Source organism: Prinia subflava, chromosome 2 (genome assembly GCF_021018805.1).
Source record: "Prinia subflava isolate CZ2003 ecotype Zambia chromosome 2, Cam_Psub_1.2, whole genome shotgun sequence".
NCBI classification, from domain to species: Eukaryota; Metazoa; Chordata; class Aves; order Passeriformes; family Cisticolidae; genus Prinia; species Prinia subflava.
This window is the reverse complement of record NC_086248.1, coordinates 73777654-73797678: the sequence shown is the minus strand read 5'-3', so window position 1 is coordinate 73797678 and position 20025 is coordinate 73777654. Positions and strand designations below refer to the sequence as shown.

General features: G+C 41.5%; 1 pseudogene; it reads left to right on the top strand.

Annotated features, from left to right (window-relative positions):
* The first annotated feature begins 2400 nt into the window (after window positions 1-2400).
* On the top strand, window positions 2401-9672 carry LOC134547768 (sulfotransferase 6B1-like; annotated as a pseudogene).
* Window positions 9673-20025: the final 10353 nt, after the last annotated feature.

The following is a 20025-nucleotide window of genomic DNA, read 5'->3' as shown; positions in this document are numbered from 1 at the left end:
AAAATGGGCAACATCTTCACAGAAAGTATCACTAGCAAAACCAGGGATATGACAGAAGCCTAATGACAAAGGAGATCTTACATGAATTCAGCAGAAACTAAATCAAAGCTAGAGGGTGGAGAAAGAAGGGGAATGTGGATCAGAATTCTTAAGGCTTTTCATTTCTCAGATGGCAAAATAATCAATATGGTCTTCAGATTACGGGCTGATGTTAACAGGCAAGATTCACTCAGAGGCACTGCTTTTTATGGGATCACAGAGCAGTCCAGGTTGGAGCAGATCAGGAAAAATCATCTGGTACAACTTTTCATGAGAAAGGGAGCCTAGATGAGATTCTCTCTAGATAGCATATCTTGAAAACCTCCAGCTATGGGGATTCTCCTGGATGCATTGGTCCAGCGAATGATTGTTGTTGCCATAAAGAATTTACTTCATGTATCAAGATGAAACGTCTCCTTTGTCAACCTGAACCCACTGCCTGTTTCCTTCTCCGAGTGGTGTCTCATGAATAGGGAGCCTTTATCCTCTTTTGTAGCTGCCCTTTAAGTCCTGGAACCTGCACTGGAAACTCAGGTTGTCCCCAAACCTTCTGAACTTTGTGGTCCTGTCTTGGAACTCCTGTGTTTTGTCTGTGTCTTTCTTGAAAATGCCTCTCTTGAGACAGTGAGATTGTCAAGAGTGATGGTGCGAGACATTGCTGCACCCAGCTCTCTTGTACTGCCGTTGGCATTTGCCTCTGTAGACACAGTATTTCAGACTTGTCCTGGGACCTGTTCTGGAAAAAAAGGCAAAATCAGGTTCTGTGAGTGTAGCTGGACTAAAACCAGGAGAAACCCCACCCAATTTATAGGTCCATCACCTAAGCAGATAAGAAGTAAAAATAAAGGTAGAGTTGTGAAGAATAAAATATTCAAAGACTTTTTGTTTCATTCTTCTAAAGCTGGTTGGTTCTGCCTGGACATAAGTGGACATTCAGAGTTTTGTAAAGAAAGAGGAATGCTAGCAGTAATACTTCAAATATTTAGAAATAATGAATGGATTCAACAGCAGAGAAGCAGGAAGTCCTGTGGCAAGCCGTCTTTGAACAATTCCAAGTTATCTGTAAGCAACCAGAAAGGTACCAGATTCCTGGAGGAGATCATAGGTGATAGCAGTGCAGAAAAACCTGAGAAGGAAGAACCAAAATAGAAGAGTCCTGGATGTAGACTGAGAAAGTTCTTGCACACAACAGCAATAAAAGCCATCCAGGAGCACTGTCAGCAGCAGCAATACTTTCAGAAACATGCACTTGTTCACATGGATATTATGAACTTGGTTGCAATAGGATGCTTCCGGTCACCGTGCATATGCTGGTTGACAGGAGCACTGGGAGGGCTAAATAACCTTTAGTGTTGGGTCCTGCTCATGTTCAGTATTGTTTCTAACACTGGTGGGCAGAATAATATCATAGACTGTATCATAAAGGAGTAACTTTTAAGCCTGGGGATCAGAGTGGAGTGCTGAAAGTGTTGGGAAAAATGGCAAAACAATTTGAAACATAACAACTTGACAAGATTAGGGAACACATAGTTTAGTAAAGGTAGGTGTAAAACTCTCTATTTAGGAAAGGGAAGCCAAAGGAACAGGTACTTGATGGCTAAATCTGTCAGGCAGCAGTTGCCATAAAAACACCAGAGGAATCACACTCAGCAAGGGCTAACATGATGACAGTGCTGGGAAAAAAAAAAGCTCTGCTCTTATTCTGGTCTGGCTGATCGGATTGAAAACAAGAGCGTGACCTGTTTTTGTACTTTTATCCTCTCTTGTGTCGTCCCAAGACTTGAATTCAGTCTCTTTGTGCCTTTAATCTCACTCTGAAGGACTGAGCTAGGTAACGCCTGTCTTTAGCTCTGGACATTGCCTTACAGTGAGAGACTGGATACAGGACAGAGCCATGGCCTGTAAGGAACCTATATCCTGGGATATGTATCCATTAGTGGAGTCACCAGCAAGCCAAGTTGAGATCCACTGTCAGGTGTCCACTACATAGAAGCTTTGTATGTACAATTTGTCCACTTAGCAAATTGTACTGCATTAGTCCCCAGTTATAAATATTTCAAGAAATATCCTTTACAGGTCTTTCTTTGGTTTAATTTAGCATTTTTCATCCTATTAGTTGTTGCCCCAATAGTTTTTTTTCCTAGTATCAGTTGCATCAAAGACCATATGTCAGTGTTGTCAGTCTCCATGGAGTTCTGTAATGTCAAAAGGGGTTAACAGAGTACAGAGTTAATCAGTGACTTGCACCTTCACCCCTGAGGGAACACCCTGGCAATTTACTCCTGTGTTGCAATAGGGCTTTTCTGCATTGTGCAAAGACAGCCTGTATCTTTCTGGGAAGATTTACACAGGGATACAGCCATGACCGGAAACAGTGAAAGAAACCTTGAAGTAGTGGACAAATGTTTTTCAGAGGGTGCCAAGATGGCCCCGGAAGACATGCTGTTTTCCTACAGGGGTATTTTATACCCAGCTACAATTAGCAGCCCAGAGACTTTGGAAGCTCTGAAATCCTTTGAAGGCAGGAGTGATGATGTGATTCTAGTAGGTTATCCTAAATCAGGTAAGTGTTTTCTTGCTCAGTAGGCAAGTACACAGTGCTACAATCCTGAAGTTGGTTATTTAATGCCATAATTTAACACAGCAATAATTCCTGAGAAAAACTTATGATGACATCAGACTTCAAAGAATCATGAATTTAAGTTTAAGGCATATCTGGAGCTCAAATAATACAACCTCCTGCTGAAAGCAGGGGAAAGACCTAACCTCCAAAATTAGGTTTGGTTGTTCAAGGCCTTGTCCTGAAGGGTTTTGAAACTTTTGAGGATGGAGGTTCACCATGCAGTGAAACCTTTTGCAGTGTTCTCCTACAACAGTGATTTTTTGGGTTTGGGTTTTTCCTTGTTTGTTTTTACATCAGTGCAGTCAGACATCCCCTTGTTGTTAGAGAGTCTCCATCTTCATTATTTCCTCCAGTGGTGGAAGAGTGCAGTGAGAGTCTCCCATGCCTTTGTGCTTCTATCTCCAGGCTGAGCAAACCAAGCCTTTCTATGCAGTTCATTTGCTCCAGCTCGCAGTAGTTTCATGGAAATTCAACAAGATTTTCTCCAGATTCTCAGTACCATTTGTGCTTCAGTGTAGGAACTGCACACAGTATTCAAATGGTGAACACACCAGTGCCAGCTAAAGCCAGATGATCACATCCCTTGATATTTGACCACACTTGCTAGTAAAAGAAAGTATGGTGTTACCTTACTGTCTGCAAGAGCAATACAGGGAATATATCCTGCTCATGAGAGCAGAACTGCTGTTTCCATATTTTTACAGCAGTGCCAAATGCAGGTGATTCTTTTGTATCTAAGTGGAGGGAAAGACATGAATGGCACAAGGATTTTTACATTTTTTTTCTCTCTCTCTCACTGTGGGCATTTGAGACTCCTGAAGTTTTCTTCCTATTGACTAATTTGCAGAAAAAGAGCAAGTTGATCCTTGTCACATTACCTTTGAGTTGAACCTTGTCACATTACCTTTGAGTTGAACCTTGTCACATTACTCTAGAGCTGTACATAAACAGAAGTGATTTATATGCGTGAAGATCCACTAAACACTGCAAGAGGTGTTAGTTGAACACTGAGATTTGGCTCTCTGAAGTCCCTGAGGCACCAGTTCTCCCAGGCTGCAGAGGCCAGGACAGCTCAGTCTGGTGCAGTGATGGTGGCAGGAGTGTGATGCTCTGGTGGCTTGCTCTATGACCCTTCTGCTGCCAGTTATGGAAGCCTAGCTGGAATTGTGAATGAGGCCAAACTGTGTCAATAGTGAAGAGACGGTAGACTGGAGATGGTTGGGAAGCGGAAAGAGAGTGTTCCCAGGGACAGCACTGTGGAAGGAGAGCAGACATAGCCTCCAAGAGATGACTCAGTTGGCCCAGTGCTGGGAGCCACACAGCTCTTGAGTATTTTCCACAGGGAGTAGTGTGAGGTAAATGTGAGTTGAAAAGAGCAACAGAAGTCTGCTTCTACCAAGGGATGTGATGTGATTCTGAAGCAAGCAGGGTAACACTTCTCAGTATCTGCTTAACAGCTCTGCCCCTGTTGACCTCTAGGCATACCCTTGTTGAATATTAACGTGGGCTGTGATTTAATCTCAGCTGGCAACTCACAGCTCAAGTCAGTGGCTCCCCAGGGCCACTCAGTCTTTCATCTGCAATGGGATGGAGGGGGGAAACAGAGTGAGAGGAGTCATGGGTTAAAATAAAGACAGTTAAATAGGTAAAGCAAGAGCTATGTGTGCAAGCAAAGCAAAGTAAGGAATTGATTCTCTCCTACCAGCAGTCATATGTTCAGCCATCTCCAGGGCTCCATCACCCATGACAGTGACATGGTAAGACAAGTGACATAGCTCTCAGTATCTCTGTTTCCTTCTTCTTCCCTCCAATTTTATTGCTGAGCATGAGTCCATATGGAAGAGAATACTCTTTGGGTTCAATCTGGGTCCCATTTTAATTTCTTGTGCACCTGGAACCTACTCCCTGGCTGGTCAGTGTGGGAATCAGAGGCAGCCTTGACACTGTGTAATGACTGCCTAGCAATAACTGAAAAACATCTCTGTGTTATCAACATTGTTTTCAGCACAAATCCAACACACAGCTCCAACCCAGCTACTATGGGGAAAATTCATTCCATTGCAGTGAAAACCAGCACACACACGTGTTGAAAGGTTAAAGTACAACACTGAGCCAAACTGGGTTACTTGGAACCAATTTGACAGGATACCACCAGCCAGGTTTACATGAAAAAATGAAGTTGAATGGATGTCCTAATGATGTCGTTATCCTTTCAGGAACCAATTGGCTTGAACAAATGGTGAAGGAGTTGTCAGATGCCAACTATACAGAAGAGGAAATGAAGGAAAGAATAAATGCTGAAAAGAAGCTAGAGACATTTCCACGTCTAGAATTTGGGGATCCCGGGATATATGAGGTAAGCAGGAACTGAAAATGCTGTCACTGCTCTTCCTACAGGTAGTAATAGCTGAAAGACAATGGCTGATCTCAGAGGTAATGGAGAACCTAGAGCCTTAATAGCTGAGGTCCGCACAAGTAGCATGTGCTACTGTCTGTGGTGTCCCAACACAAGGGCCTCAGATGGGAGACAGGACTGAGAAGGCACAGAGTCCTCCTGCCATTGACCCAGTGAGTTTGATTAGTAAGACCTTTTTCTTGGGTGTCCTGTTATTAGGCCTATGTCATGTGAAATGGTACTTGGTGGCAGAGGTTGGCAGAAGCCTCCACCACCAGTACATCCCTGTGGGTTTTCCAAGGGATAATGTACTTGTCTTTGGTCTCACATTGTCTTACAACCCACAATTACTGAATAGGTACAACTCATTGAATAAGCTACTTCTGTCTTGTGACATTTCTTCTCATTTTCTTTAAAGAGGATGAAGCAGCTTCCTTCCAGAAGAATTATAGTAACCCACCTGAGACCTGACCTTCTGCCTCCATCCATTTTCCAAAGCAAGGCTAAGGTAAATATTTTCTTTGCATCACACTGCAAAAGTTTTCCACCCTAAATTAGCTTTCCTCTGTGTCAGGTGTCTTTTCTACGTTTTCACCTGAGCTGGTCAATACACAGACACATTTCCAAGGTTGAAGAGACAGCTCTCTGTACCAAGGCTGTGAACAAACATCCTCTCCTAGCAGCTGCTTTGCTGACTATTAGTGGGCTGGTTGTTGAGTGTCACTGTCCTTTTAGATCTCCTTCAGAAAGATGCTTCCAAGTGGCAGAAAACTGAGCAAAGCAAGGAGTAATTCTGTCTGGTTTAACTTGCTTTCAAAACCAGGGTACCTGTGGAAAGCCCACCACAGGCTGGGGCTAAGATAATCTTGGATAGGAATTACTTCAGAGAGAAGCTAGGGTACATCTAGAGACTGTGGCTCTTTTGTTCAGTAGATTGTGAACTCATTTCTCTGGATTGGAACTAGGTCAGGACTGTCTTGAGGGAATCACTGGAAAGCTTCTTGTTTTCAGCCTTATTAAATAAGAAACTTATTGCTTATTAGCAACAAGTGATCTGCCAAAGCTCTGATTTCTTACTCAAGAAAAGGAATTAGGCCAGAATTACATGGTCTGGTGAATTTGAGTAGACAAGTAAGCTTGCAGACAACACCAAGTTGGGCAGGAGTGTTGATTTGCTGGAGGGTAGGAGGCTATGCAAAGAGGGATTTGAACAGATAACGAGCTGAGGCCAATTGTATGATGTTAAATAAGGTATCTACTGGGTCCTACAAAATGGGGATTACAACAACCCCATGCAGCACTAAAGGCTGGGGGAAGAGTGGCTAAAAAGTTTTCCAGTGGAGAACGGCCTGCAGGTGCTGGTTGACAGTGGCTGAACATGAGCCAGAAATGGGCTTGGCAAGAAAGCCAGTGGCATCCTGGCCTGGATCAATAATAGTGTGGTCAGCAGGACCAGAGCAGTGGTTGTTCCCCTGTACTTGGCACTGGTGAGTGACACACCTTGAGTACTGTGTCCAGTTTTAGACTCCTCACTACAAGGAGGATACTGAGGTCCTGGAGTATGTTCCAGAGAAGGGCAATGGAAGTGGTGAAGGGTTTGGAGCACAAGTCTTAGAAGCACCTGAGACAGCTGGGGTTGTTTAGCCTGGAAAAAGGAGGCTCAGGGGGGAACCTTGCCACTCGTACAACCACCTGAAGGGAGGTTGTAGCTAGGTGGAGCTTGATTTCTCCTCTGAGTAGTGAGTGACAGGACAAAAGGAAATGACCTCAGGTTTCACTGAGGGAGGTTTAGATCTGGATATGAGAAAAGATTTCTTCAGAGAAAGGGTTGCCGAGCATTAGAACTGGCTGCTGGGGAAGTGTTTGAGTCCTGGAAATATTTAAAAAATATGTAGATCTGATACTTATGGACATGGTTTAGTGATGGTCCTAGTAGTGCTTGGTTAATGGTTGGACTTAATGACCTAAATGATTCTGTGATTCAATGATTCTATGTGCTGTGTTGAGAAGAGGGTATTTTAGTCAGTCAAATTACATGTTTTCTTCCTCTAGATCCTTGTGCTAGTTCGGAACCCCAAGGACACGGCTGTCTCTTATTACCACTTCTACAACAACCTACCAGTGCTGCCATCCTTCACTTCCTGGGATGAGTACTTTACAGACTTCATGAATGGAAAATGTACTTTTCCCTACATCCTCTGGTGTTTTCCTAACATGAGTGGCATACACAGGGCCCTGTGCATGGGAATCCTTCTGTGACATACCTTACCAAGGCACTCCCATAAAAGGCAGACAGGCTCCTGTTATGGCAGAAACAGAGTACCAGAGAATCAGTTTTGTCTCTCACTTAGAATGGAGAGATCACGAGAAAGGTTTAGCCTGACTTTTCCATTCCCACAACAGAGCTTGTGTTTTGCCGTATCAAGTGGGCAGACCTGGGCCATTCTGCACTGACCTCAGGAGAAAGAACAGACGTGTTGAGCACCATTCTAAAGCCACACTTAGAAAGCTGTCTGGGCTGACTCCTCTGATTTGGTTAAGGGCTTGTATTGGGGAGTACTCTAGACAGTTATGCCTCTTCTTTGTTTGCAGTGGCCTGGGGATCCTACTTTGACCACCTAGTGGAATGGAACAAATACATTGACAATGAGAGGGTCGTGACAATAAGCTACGAGGAACTCAAAGAGGTGTGGCATTTCACCCAGCTCTTTCTTGATGGGTGTGCCGTGCATCCCTCCTGATATGTATGGGTGTGGGAAACTAGAGGCTCTTGGGGCAAGTCTGTCTGCCCCTTTAGAAGAATGTGCCTTTCTGAGTTACTCATTTATGTTTGGGGGAAGCCCATGGAGGTTAGGAGGAGGATAACCTTGCCTCTTTGTGAAAGGAGTTTTATCTGGAAGAGGCACAGATTTTGGGAAAGAAGAAAAGGCCTTGAAACTGAGGTCAGTATGTGTAGGTTTCCTGGCCTGAAGGGTTTTCTATTAGAGCTCTTGGAATTCCTTGCTGATATTGTGGTGGACATCTTCCCCTGCTGGGCTTCCCGCAAGGTGCTGGCTCCATGCCACAGCCACAATGTCAAATCTTTTGGTTTCACCCCTGTGCTATGTTCCTTTGGGCAGGACCCAATACTGGGGATGAAAAAAATGCTTCCTTCTTTGGATTTTCCCTGTGTGAGGAAGATTTTTCTAGAATTGCCAAGAAGACCAGTTTCAAAGCTATGAAAGAGAAATCCAATGAAACCCATGGAAAGTTTGGGGATGCCCTCTTCCGGAAAGGTAAGTCTCTGCAAATGGAGATCTACCTTCTGAAGGAGAACTCCAGAAGGAGTTTTGAGTATGTTACTTAGCCATTAACTCATTGGACTGCCTGGGTGAGTTCTCTCCTGTGGCAAACTCAGGAGACAACTGTACAGGAGTTCTCTCCTGTACAAAAAGCTTCTGCTGTTGACAGGATTTGGGGGCTGTTTGTGAGAAACTTATCTGAGTGCCAGTCTTAATGTCCTCAGTCATTGCTTCTGTGTTGCTGTCTTTTTCTGTAGCAGCCCTGGTTAGTTAGGTAACTGAGGTGCAAAGGTGAGGGCCAGCACTGGTGAGGTTATGGTGACAATTATGCACCAGATCTTCCTGGGCTTTATGCAACTCTTCCTTACTTGGTGTTGCAGCTGTTTCCTGTTGTTCAGGTGATGAGGCTGTACATGTCACTTCATGAAAGTCACCTTTTGGAAGCTAATGGGACAAGAGTCTCTTGAACCTCAAGGGAATGCATTGCTCACTGCTCTGCTGACCTCAAAGGCATCTTCCTGTTACCTACTCAGCAAGAGCTTTATATATCTGCTCTCAATGGACATGTCAAGAGTGGTCCCAGAGATGGTCTCTCACAGACCTGGGGCCAGAGTCAGGGCTCTTCCTCCTCCCCATGACCTCAAGAGTCTTTGATTTCTGAGTACTGCAAGCATAGGCTTTTAAAAATCCATTTTTTCACCATTCCTTGGAGGAAGAGGGATTTAGCAACTCTCCTCTACCATCTACCACAGAAAATTTTCCCCCTTCAGAGGAAGTAATTCACAAATGTGCTTTCCCTTGTGACAAAACAAGATTCCTTCTTTTTCTGTGTAAAAGCTTCATGAAGTCACTGTGGAAATCCCCTTCTGGTGAGGGACTGGTTTCAGGCAGCTAACCAGCAATGCTCCCTGTTGTCTGGCTACAGCCTTTACTTCTGATCTGTGATACCTTTCCTGTCCCAGGCAATCAGACCTCTCAGAGCAATGAATATGATCCTTCCTGCCTTGTGTAGTCAATGACTCTTGCCCTACCACTGCCTAGATATTATTTTCTCTCAGGAGCATCTTCCTTCAGTTTTTGGTACTTGTACATAGGGGTTGTTGGAAGCTGGAGAGACGTCTTCTCTGAGGCTCAGAATGAAGAAATGTACCGAAAATTTCAAGATTCCCTAGGAGGAACAAAGATGGCAGCGAAGAGAAAATATGATGTGTACTGCAAGGCCTGAAAATAAGCAGATGAATAGCATGACAGGAAGTCATGTTCCAAAGGTGATTCTCCAAAGGTGGATAGTTCCCATTTTTCCTTCCCATGAGAGAGGAGAGAAACCCCTCTGAGAACTACCTGGCACCTCCAAGAATTTGGTAGGTAACTCTTAGGTGTGTCCAGGGTCTAGAGCTTGCGCTTTGATTGATGCAACCAAATAAAATGTGTGTAAACCTCAAGTGAATGGCTGGCATCCTTTCAGGAGGCAGATGGTGCACAGACATCATAGCACCACTCTGGTGGCATCCCTGTCTCTGCTTCTTGGCCTGAAACGATGAATGAGGACCCTGCAGGACTTGTTGGTGAGACAGAGGGATCAACACAGAGCCTCTCCTCTGGCACAGAGTGGACTTGACATGGATATATGGTGTGGGTCTGAACCACCAAAAGTCTGTATACAGGTAGAATATCTTAGTCTGGGCTTAGATTCATCCCAGCTACTACGGTGTAGGCAGGTCAGAAAGGCCTTTGACACTGGCAAACTTCACACATTGGTATAGCAAAGGGTGGAACTTCTCAAGCTCAAAAAGCCATGAACTCTTAAGTAATGAGCAGCTATATGCTTTCTGGAGTGTTTTGCCCCTGTTGGACTCTCTGGGAAGATTAATGGCAAGTAGGAAGAACTACAACATTCAGAGGGGAGGACTGAAGGAAAGAAGCCCCTTGATGAGCCTAAGCTAAACTAGCTAAACTATGAGAGTGAGATTTATTTGACAATAAATACATTTATGCTACAAAGGTACGTTTTCCACACCCATCCTGCAGATGTCTATATCCTTGCTACATCTATGCAGAATGTGTTGCATGACCCTTTGTCACAACCAGTCTTGTGGGAAACCAGAAAAGCCAAGGAGGTGTCCGTCTGGCAAACGGAATTTGGTTCCTTGGAAGAGGGATTCCTCTGTCATATTCCTAAGTACATTTACCACCAGGACTCTTACACTGAATTAAGATTAAATACTGAGCAACCAGCAACTGCAAATGTAATTAACAAAACTGGGGAATTGTTAAGTCTCTGTCAAAGTCCTGGCTGTCCCTGCACAGCTCCTTGGGACTACCCCTACCCTGCCCGTGGCCCAGGACTCCATGTCAACCTCTGCTCCATGCTCCCAGCCCCTGCTCCAGTGATGCTGCACCAGGGTCAGGCTTCAGTCTGCCCTGCCTGGCCACTGGCCCCGCCAAGCTGGACCTGTCCACAGACCCACATCCCGGCCAGTCCTCAGCCCATCACCTTCCCCAGGAGAGTGTCCGGTGCCTGGGCTGGGGCTGCCCAAGTGCCCCTGGCTGGACAGTGGGATGTGCTCTCCTGCCATGCCCTGCGTCCCCTGTCTGTGTGACAGGGATAATGGGGAGTGATGCAGGTTCAGCTCTGAAGGGCCACTCAAAGCCTGCTTCCCAGACAGGTTTTCTAAATGTGTGTGCAAGAGCTGCACATGAAAAAAAAGATCTGTGTGGAGAGGTATGTTTGTCTGAACCTTATTATTCTGGGTTTGTAGGTTTCCATTTCCAGAAGAGTAGGACTTTTTCTTATTTTGGGCTTCCATGGATGAAAAGATGCAAGCAACCATGATGCGTAACTTTTGGAATTAGCAACATTTTTACCTGTTATTTAGTACAGACACTTACAATTTACTATACGGTGATATCATGAGCTGTCTAGACAGCAGAAAACACTGTGTAATCTCAGAGTCTGCAAGGAGTTGAACAAGGTGTTAAACAAGGGAACAAACCTGACCAGAAATGGAAAACAATCACTGAAATATTCAAAAGGCTTTTGGTAAGATAAAGATTAACATCTTAAGGTCTGTTGGTTTGGTTTTTTTCTTCTGCAAAAAGTTTTTGCAGCCTAAGGGCTCTTAGCGGCCCAGAAACTTTGGAAAACTCTGAAGCTCTTGTAAACCAGAAGTGATGATACGATTTTCACCAGCTTTCCTAAAATGGGTGAGTCTTTCTTGTTTGATGAATTGTCCATTGCTGCAGTACAGAATTGTGTGGCTGCACATAACACAGCAATAACGCCCAGGACCAGTTAATGGTGACTTTAGATTTGTGTGGAGGCACAGGAGCAGGAAGAGAGAAAGGTGGGACCAGGAGGGAGGAAGGCAGAGGGTGCTTCCTTAGGCTTTCTTCATTGAAGGATGTAGGTAATTTCTTGGTGCTGGGTGGAGCTACAGGCTGACCTGCCACCCAGACTTTGGAGCCTCTTCCTCTCCCTTCCCGTGCCTTTCAGTTCCAGCATTTGAGTTTACGTGTTACCTTCACGTTTTCTCCAAATCTTAGAGAAACTACTCAGAGGTCGTTTGAGGGGAAGGAAAAAAAAGTAAAAGCCATTGATATTTGATTGGCATTACATCTCCTTAATGCTCCACTTGATTTTTTTTCTCAGACAGAAAAGGTATAAAATTGTCTTATGTAAATCTCATAGGTAATTTAATGATAATTTGATGTCTGAGTAGTATCATCTCAAATTTCCAACCAACCTCAAAAAAACTGTGTTAGGAAATGCTTTATGTAACTTATTTTAAATATAATATGATTAAGATTCAACTTGATTACATGATGTGGTGGTGAATTATGGGTAAGCTGAGAGGGGTGCAGCCAAACTTTCAGGTCTACAGAGGGAAAGGACTTTTGCCTTCCAAATAACATTTTTCACAGAGATTATTGCAATATGGCTTGGGGAGATGAGCTCAGACTCTCTTGATGATTAAAAGAATGAAACTGGATTTAGTTATTAGGAGACAAGGTAATGGTTGCACAGAAACTCTTCTGAAAACTAGTGAAAGCCTTGGATGGAACTGAAATAATTTTTGTCTGTGAAAACTGTTACTTTTTACTGATTCTCCCCATTAAAAAAATTTCTTTTTAGAAATTGATCAAATGTATTTCCTTTTAACAAGGTTTTCATTCCAGGCTGTTTTGGATTTACTTCTAGAAATATAGTCATCAGTCTTTGCTGATCTGTGAAATCTCATAGTGTCTCATCTGATATTGCCCTACTTAAAAGATTTCCTTCTTCTGACCTCTCAGTCTATGTATGCTTATGGGTGTACAAGCTGGAAACGTGATCTATAATGAAAGTCCCTTCCTAAGGCATGCAATTTAAAGTATTTTTCCTTTCATCTATAGTGCAGGGAACTATCTTTTTCTAGTAAAATGCTTACTTTGTATTCCAGTCCCGTTAAAGAAAATGAAAAAAAAAATCTTTCAGAAGATAATCCAGTCTCATGTCTTGCCCCATTTGTGCCTTTTCAAAGTAAGGCTAAATCTTTTTGATTTTATCTGAAACTACGTAGCATTTTCATACAGATTAGTTTTTAATTTCCTGTTAAATGTCTTTTCTGAGACTGTATGTAGGCTTTAAAGGGGTGATCTGAATGCGAAGTGATAAAGTGCCATTTACAAAGACTAAAGACACACATTCTTTTTCAGTCGTGGCTCCATAGGCTACTGTTGCCTTCACTCATCCCTGCAAAATGATGCCAAAGACAAACGTTCCCTCAAATTTCTTTGTGGAACAGCTCCCTGGCCTCTTCCATCCCAAGTAATCCAGACTAGGATATCTTTAAACTAACTGTGAAAGGATCTTCAGTTGTCCAAAGCTTAGAGGTAATCCTAACTAGACCTTTTTTTTTTTTTTTTTTTTTTTTTTTTTTTTTTTTTTTTTTTTTTTTTTTTTTACAATGGACAGACCATAATCACTCAGAGGACTGTAGATTTCTAAAGGCAACATTTACATTTAGCTAAACTAAGACAGTCAATGTTTAAAATACAGAAACTCAGTTTCTTCTGAATGAGAACATAGAAGTGTAACAGACTTTTCTCCTCACACTCTTTGTCTCAGTCCAGCAACATTTTGTGGCATTTTGGGTTGCAGGAGGCCCCACACAGGCTGAATATTCCTGCGAAATCTGAGCTCGTGGCTGCCCCAAAGGCTAGGATTGCTTCCTTATTCTGACTGCAGTTGTCTGCTCCTTTTTTTGCATGAGCTCTTCTGTTTGTTAGACACCCCCAGCTTTCTGAAACAGCACAAAACACTCACTTTTGGAGGCAGCAAGCTGTCATATTGACCCAGCTGTCTTGCACAACCTCACCCTTGGTGTCTCTGGGTCACTAAGAAAGAATTTCTTGCTTCAAAGACTTGGCTCTGGCATTTTCTGCTTCTTTCAAGCATCTGTTAATATCTGCCCTCGCTGCAGGCTTCCTCCCCACTGGGTCATGCCCTCATGCTCCAGAAGACTTTCCCAGCTCGGGGCTCTCCTTCACCCAAGGCAGGGCAGGCACAGCATAGCAAAGGGGCAACCCTATGTCTGGCCACTGAAAGGGAACAGGGCAGACACAGCACTCCAATTTATAGCATTCCCTTCCCTCATTCCTGCACAGGGGCAGCAGTGGTTGTAGATATTCTGGAAGCCACTGTCTTTATGGCTGGGGGCAGAAATTGGACTTCTTTCTGTAAGGAAAACTTTGAACCTCAATTTAGTGGTGACCATTTCAGGTTTATTGCATTCCCTCTGGTTGTTTTACCTTATTTACCAAATAATGATTCCTTATTTGAAAAATACAGAATTTATGTCTTTTCTGTCCAGAAACAGCTTACTAAGAAGGGTGTGCATTCATTGTTTTTTAAAACAATATTGACAAATTTCAAAAATGTCAAACATATGTATTTTCTGATCATTTAACATCTTTTTCTCAGCCACTCAGTTGCATACTTATGGATTTTTTCATATTGGATCCAGAATATCAAAGATAAAGCCATTTACTGCAACTTTTACTTGTTTTCCAGGATAAGTACTTCACATCTTTATCAATGGGAAAGATACTTCCCATTCTCTAGAAAGATGTTCTGATTATCAACGTGTACACATAAAAATAGTTGCAGCCAAAGTGAGCACAACTTTTTGGCAATGAACAGAAAATCAGAATTTGAGCTTGTGTTTGGCAGAAACTGCATATTCTGACACTGTGTTATTTTGGTGTTTCCACCAGAAAAGTACTCAAAAACCTTAGCCCTGAATTCTCCCACTCTTGAAATAATTTTTAAGGTTCAAGACAGTGATGTGGTTCTACATTGAACCTTTCCTAGCAAGAGACTGAAGCAGTTTTTAATGACAGAGGTTGGTTTTGTGCATTTGGCTTCTCTCCAGCTAATGCACGTTGGCTGCTGCAGCTCGAACATGATGAGGGGAAATGTGGAGGGAGGCCATTGTACCCTTTTCAGTGATTCCTGTGTGCTTTTCCTACCTACTTCCAACTTTCTGATGGCTGGTAAGAAGAAGATCTGGGCTGCCTGAGCAATGTTCATTTTTAAGAGAACTTCTCTGTCTGGAATCCTGAGGAAAAGGGAAGGATGCAGTGAAACATCAGGACAGGTTGGATATAGTCTTCAGACTTCTTGTTGGACAGTGTTTTCTAGGCCTTATTTCTTTGAAGACATAATTGTTTACAAACTGCAAGCACAACATCAGAGCAATCAGACTGGTGTTATTTCCTGGAGATTTGCTTATGTTAATAAAAACAAAAAAAAAAACCATAAAAAAATATACTTGTTGTATATGGTTCAGTAAGAGTTTGTTAAAGTCCTGGGATCAAAAGAAAAATTTTCACCAAGACTGTATGCATCAGTATGGACAGTTTCATTCATTCTCCTTGCTTGCACAGAAGTATCAATTACCTATTTTTTGAGGCTTTTTTGTTGCTATTTGTAAATATTTCAAACAAAAGACGTTGAGTACTACAACTGGCATTAAGTGGAGCAGTAAAATTTTTGAGTGGCAATTTTTTTGAGGGGAGAAGAGTATAACATTACAGTGAGAAATATTGTTATGAAAAAACTCATGTTCAAATATACAGAGATCAAAGGTTCGAAGACATATATTTAGAGACATAGATGATGGTAATTATACCACAGACATGCATGCTAAAATATTTGAAGAATTCAGTCAGAAGGTTCTTCCAGGACTGAAACCTAATAAAGCAACTCTGGGTATCCTCCTGCTAATAGAGAAAATCTTTCTTTCATCTTATTCCTCTGTAGACAGTTTAGTGTGAAGAAAATTAAATACAGCCCAGGAGCTGGGAACAAATCAGAATTCAATCTGTTATTTATCCCAACTAGTTCTGGATATTATACTTCATTGCTCTTCTGTTTCTTAAGCCTTGCTTCATAGTCAAAGTCCCACAGCTGAATATAAATCTAAAATTAGGAAAGGAAGGTACTGGTGAAGAAGAAACCCTTTCTTCTCTACCTAACACATCTATGCTTTCACTGTTGCTGAATACTTTTTTCTCTTCAACACTGGCTTGGGAATTGACTTGGCTATGCAGTTGAGTCAAACAGGCATTTCAGTGATGAATATCTAAAGTTAATAAGCTATGAGGAATCAAAAGAGGTGGGGTTAATGCTATTTAAAGTAAAACATTTCAACTTTTAGTCAGAGTATTACTGAAATCATGTACTGCAGGACATAATGACCCATTAGGATCAGTTCAATGATGCTTGAAACCAGAAATGGTCAGGAAATTGCTGTTTCTGCAAGTGACATTAAAATAATGCATATTTATTCAATACTGTTACTGGCTGTTATTGAAACCAGAAATATTAAAACACATTTTTGGGGGAAAAAAAGGAAAATTTGGAATAAAATTTCTATTATTCAAAAAGCCTTTTTTCTTGGAAAATATTTTTGGTGGAGCTCTTAACATATGCGTTGAAGTGCTTTTAGAAATACTAAAAATTTGGTTTGGACATGACATAATTCTGGTTAAATCCTTGAGCAAAGAAGCAATTTTCCCACCTTCAAGCAAAGACCATACTAAAGTTGGGCTTTATATAAATAAAAGCACTTGATGTTGCAAACCATGTTTCCAGTGCTCTCCATAATGATTCTTGACATACAAAGTATGCACATCTACACATCCCCAGTCTGTTGACAGAATCAGGACAAGTCTTAGAGGTTCACTTTCTTTCCTAAATTGTCTGGACTATGTTGGCCATGTATGAATTGTCAGTGACCTAATTTTCAAAATTACAGAGCATTTATTTTCTACCTATTTTTTTATAGGTATCAGTAGATAGTGAGACCACAAAATAGGTCTTAAAACCAGACCAGCCGATGTATCTTACATAAAGATACATAAGGTGTTTTGGAAAGAAATTTTGCCCAATATGGCATTATTTTTTAAAAATATCCAACATATTGTCATGGAATTTAAATTACAAGACTGAAATGAAGAGTTAACTATAAAATATGGCTCCTATAGATGGGACTGAAAACTGCATTGCAATAACATGAAATACAATGAATTTAGCAAGTTTTTAAGCTACTGCTTGCATGTGTTCTCTCTTATTGTCCTTACCACAGATTAAAAATGTCTTCTAAGTGTCCTCTTCAAAAAGTCTGAAGCACATGAACATGTTGAGGATGCTACCCCACCATCAGTCATCCTACTTCCTTAGTTCAGTCTCTCCCTGTCCACTGGGATCCGTTCCCTGGGAAACATGCTCTTGGCTCACGAGCCCGTATCTTTTCAGAACACTTACAAATACAGAATCATAAACTATGCCAATTAATCTATCAGTTTCCTGAAAGTTATTGGTAGTAGAGTGTTTCCCACTTGCATCACTTTGTACTGACAAAATAGCCTTGCACAAGGAGAAACTTCTGCCCACTGCTTCCCTTCCTACTCTGGTTCTTAGATTTTCTCAGTGGAGCCAGGACCCAAAGCCTGTTCACAGCAAGCCTACTAAAGGAAAATTGTGAAGCCTACAGTTACAGTGCTGGAATACTGCCAAAGGTACAGCCAAAATATAATTCAGTATAAATTCTGAATCACCATCAGATGCTGGGAATGAGAAGGGTAGCTGAATTCCCTGTGTCTCCTTGACTAGTGAAAATTGAAGCATCTGCCAAAAAGACCAGTTTCCAACCTATGAAAGAGAAACCCTCAGAACCCCAAAAACATTTGGGAATACTTTTTCAGAAAGAGTGAGCTGATAATTTTTTGTAGGCAGCAGTAAAAGAATCTATTCTAGTTCTTACTAATAATAACATATCTCACAATTATACTTACAATTATAGCTCCTGCTATATAGAAAAATATGTGGATGCATTTACAGAGTAGTACCAAGAATCACTGAGCTCACCTAGGCTCAGTTACCTAAAAGTTGGGTATCTAAATTATTTATCTTGGTATCTTCCTAATGGAGAGAGGTAAGTGCTTGCAGCAGAAAGTTCAGTTATTGCTAGATGTCAGTCTTGGTGTATTACCTCATGGGGGTTCTCTTCCTCAGACTACTTTGTCCCCTGAGGGAATCTCATCCAAAAATACAACAATTTTTTAACCAGTTATTCAGGAGTAATCTATTAAAGAGTTATGTTATGGGAAAATGGGCCATATTAAAAAAAAAAAAAAAAAAAAAAAAGTTGTGAATCATAGTTCGTCAGCTGAACAATACAAATCAGTTACTGCACATTCCTCATGACACTAATTCTAGGTTTTTCTCACCAAGGCCATGCAAAAGTGACCTGCTGTATTTGACCCTAGAATGAGCAGGATTCTTACAATTTTGTGTACTGCTTAATACAACACAAAGTTTCTGTAAAGAAAAAAATAAATTGGATTTTCATATCGTGTTCTGAAATTCCATTAACTCCATGAATGTTATGATTGCTTTCAGATGAAGCTGCATGCAACTTAGTAGATAAGAAGAAATATCTAATATCTTGAATTGTGTTTAAGCAAGAGTTAAAGTATACAAGTGTAATATTTTTCATCCTGTAAATCACAGCTCAGGTGCTGCCTAACTCCAGAGGTGAAACAACTCAATTTTTGTCTTAAATGTCTCTATACGCCCAAACTTTGCTTCAAGACATAACCCAAAAACTCTTCTGTCTTAACAGGCTCAGAACCCTGGGGCTTCTTGAAATCATGTACGGCCCATTTGAACTTCATAGTTAGATCTCATCTTTCCCTCATACTCAGCACTTTTGGAATATGAGCCTCCATCTGGACCTCTCCAGATGGAAACAGATGAAAATGCTAATTGTTTTTACAAACCTTTTGCAAAGCATGTAGTGTTGATTCACCAGAACAGCATTCACTACAATAAAATGCTTGCTAATTCTGGTCTGCCTACACAAGCCCAGAAGAACAATCTTGGTTTTACTAAAATGGTTTATTTAGCCTGTCACTTTTAAAATGCTTTCTTCACCTCAGAATTACTTGGAGGCTGAAAGGCCCAACACAGCTCTTCTGGTAATTGTAACCTGGGTGGAAATTCTTGGCATTGGGCTGAGGAGAAATGTGCCAACCTGGGAAGCAGGATCTTCTGGTGGCCTGAAGGGAAATATTGGCAGGAGACCAGGGCACTGTGGGGAAGACATTTGAAAACTAAAGACATAGGAAATAGTGCATATGTATTGGTTAATATAGCACAGCATAATTATTTCTCTGCAAAAATATTCAAGGATTAAAAAAAAAGGAATTCCCATTTCTCGCAGTTTTTTTTTCCCTGAACTGAAGTTTATAGACTTCCCACAGACACTTAATTTGAAGGCCACTTATGAAAGCCAGACTATGTTTTACACAGCATTGTGTCTGAGCACAATTTTTCAGATGGTCCTTGTCTGGCATGCTGAGAAGAGTTAGGCAGTTCCACACATGAGTTCCAGTTTCATCCCATTTAAAGATTATCTGAGTAACATGCACTTGGAGCAGCATTGTAAGCCCTCTCTATAGTTACTGGAAATCAATAAATCCCCTTGAGTATAAAGGGGTGAGTCTGATTTTAGATGGGTTAAATCAACTTCAGGTCTCCCCTGACACTACAGCAAGTTTTTGTTGGTGATGTAACTAAGCTTACCAGATGAAAGTTTTCATGGCATTAATAAATCCACTTAATAGCAAGGATGGATAGAATATGTACGCAATGCAGTTTTCATTTTATCCCAGTTTTAAAAGATGGTGGTAGTCACTGAATATAGAAGGTATTCCTAGAATTTTATAGAGATGAAACCGAAAGGATTCCATAAACTGAACCACAGAATCATAGGAGTTATTGAAAAAAGAGAGGGAAACATTATCTCTGGAGTCTGTTTTTTTAAAAGTCAGCACCATTGAATTCTGTAACAGTAACAAAATTTCCTATTAAATGCTTGCAGAAAAAATAAATTTAGGACTTTCTTAAATTAGAGAAACACAAAAAAAGTAAAAGAGTTTTCAGCTGTGCTGTGCACATTCAACTTCCATCAGCACTGATGGTAAGAAAGACAAAAGCACACTGGGGAAACAAGCCCACTGAAATGGCCAAGCTTCCAGTCAGGTGATTGTGATTCCAGTAGGTGTGACTCTTGTTCTACCCTACCAACACACAACACTCGTAGGAACTGGCATTACTTTAAAAAGGGAAAGAAAAAAGG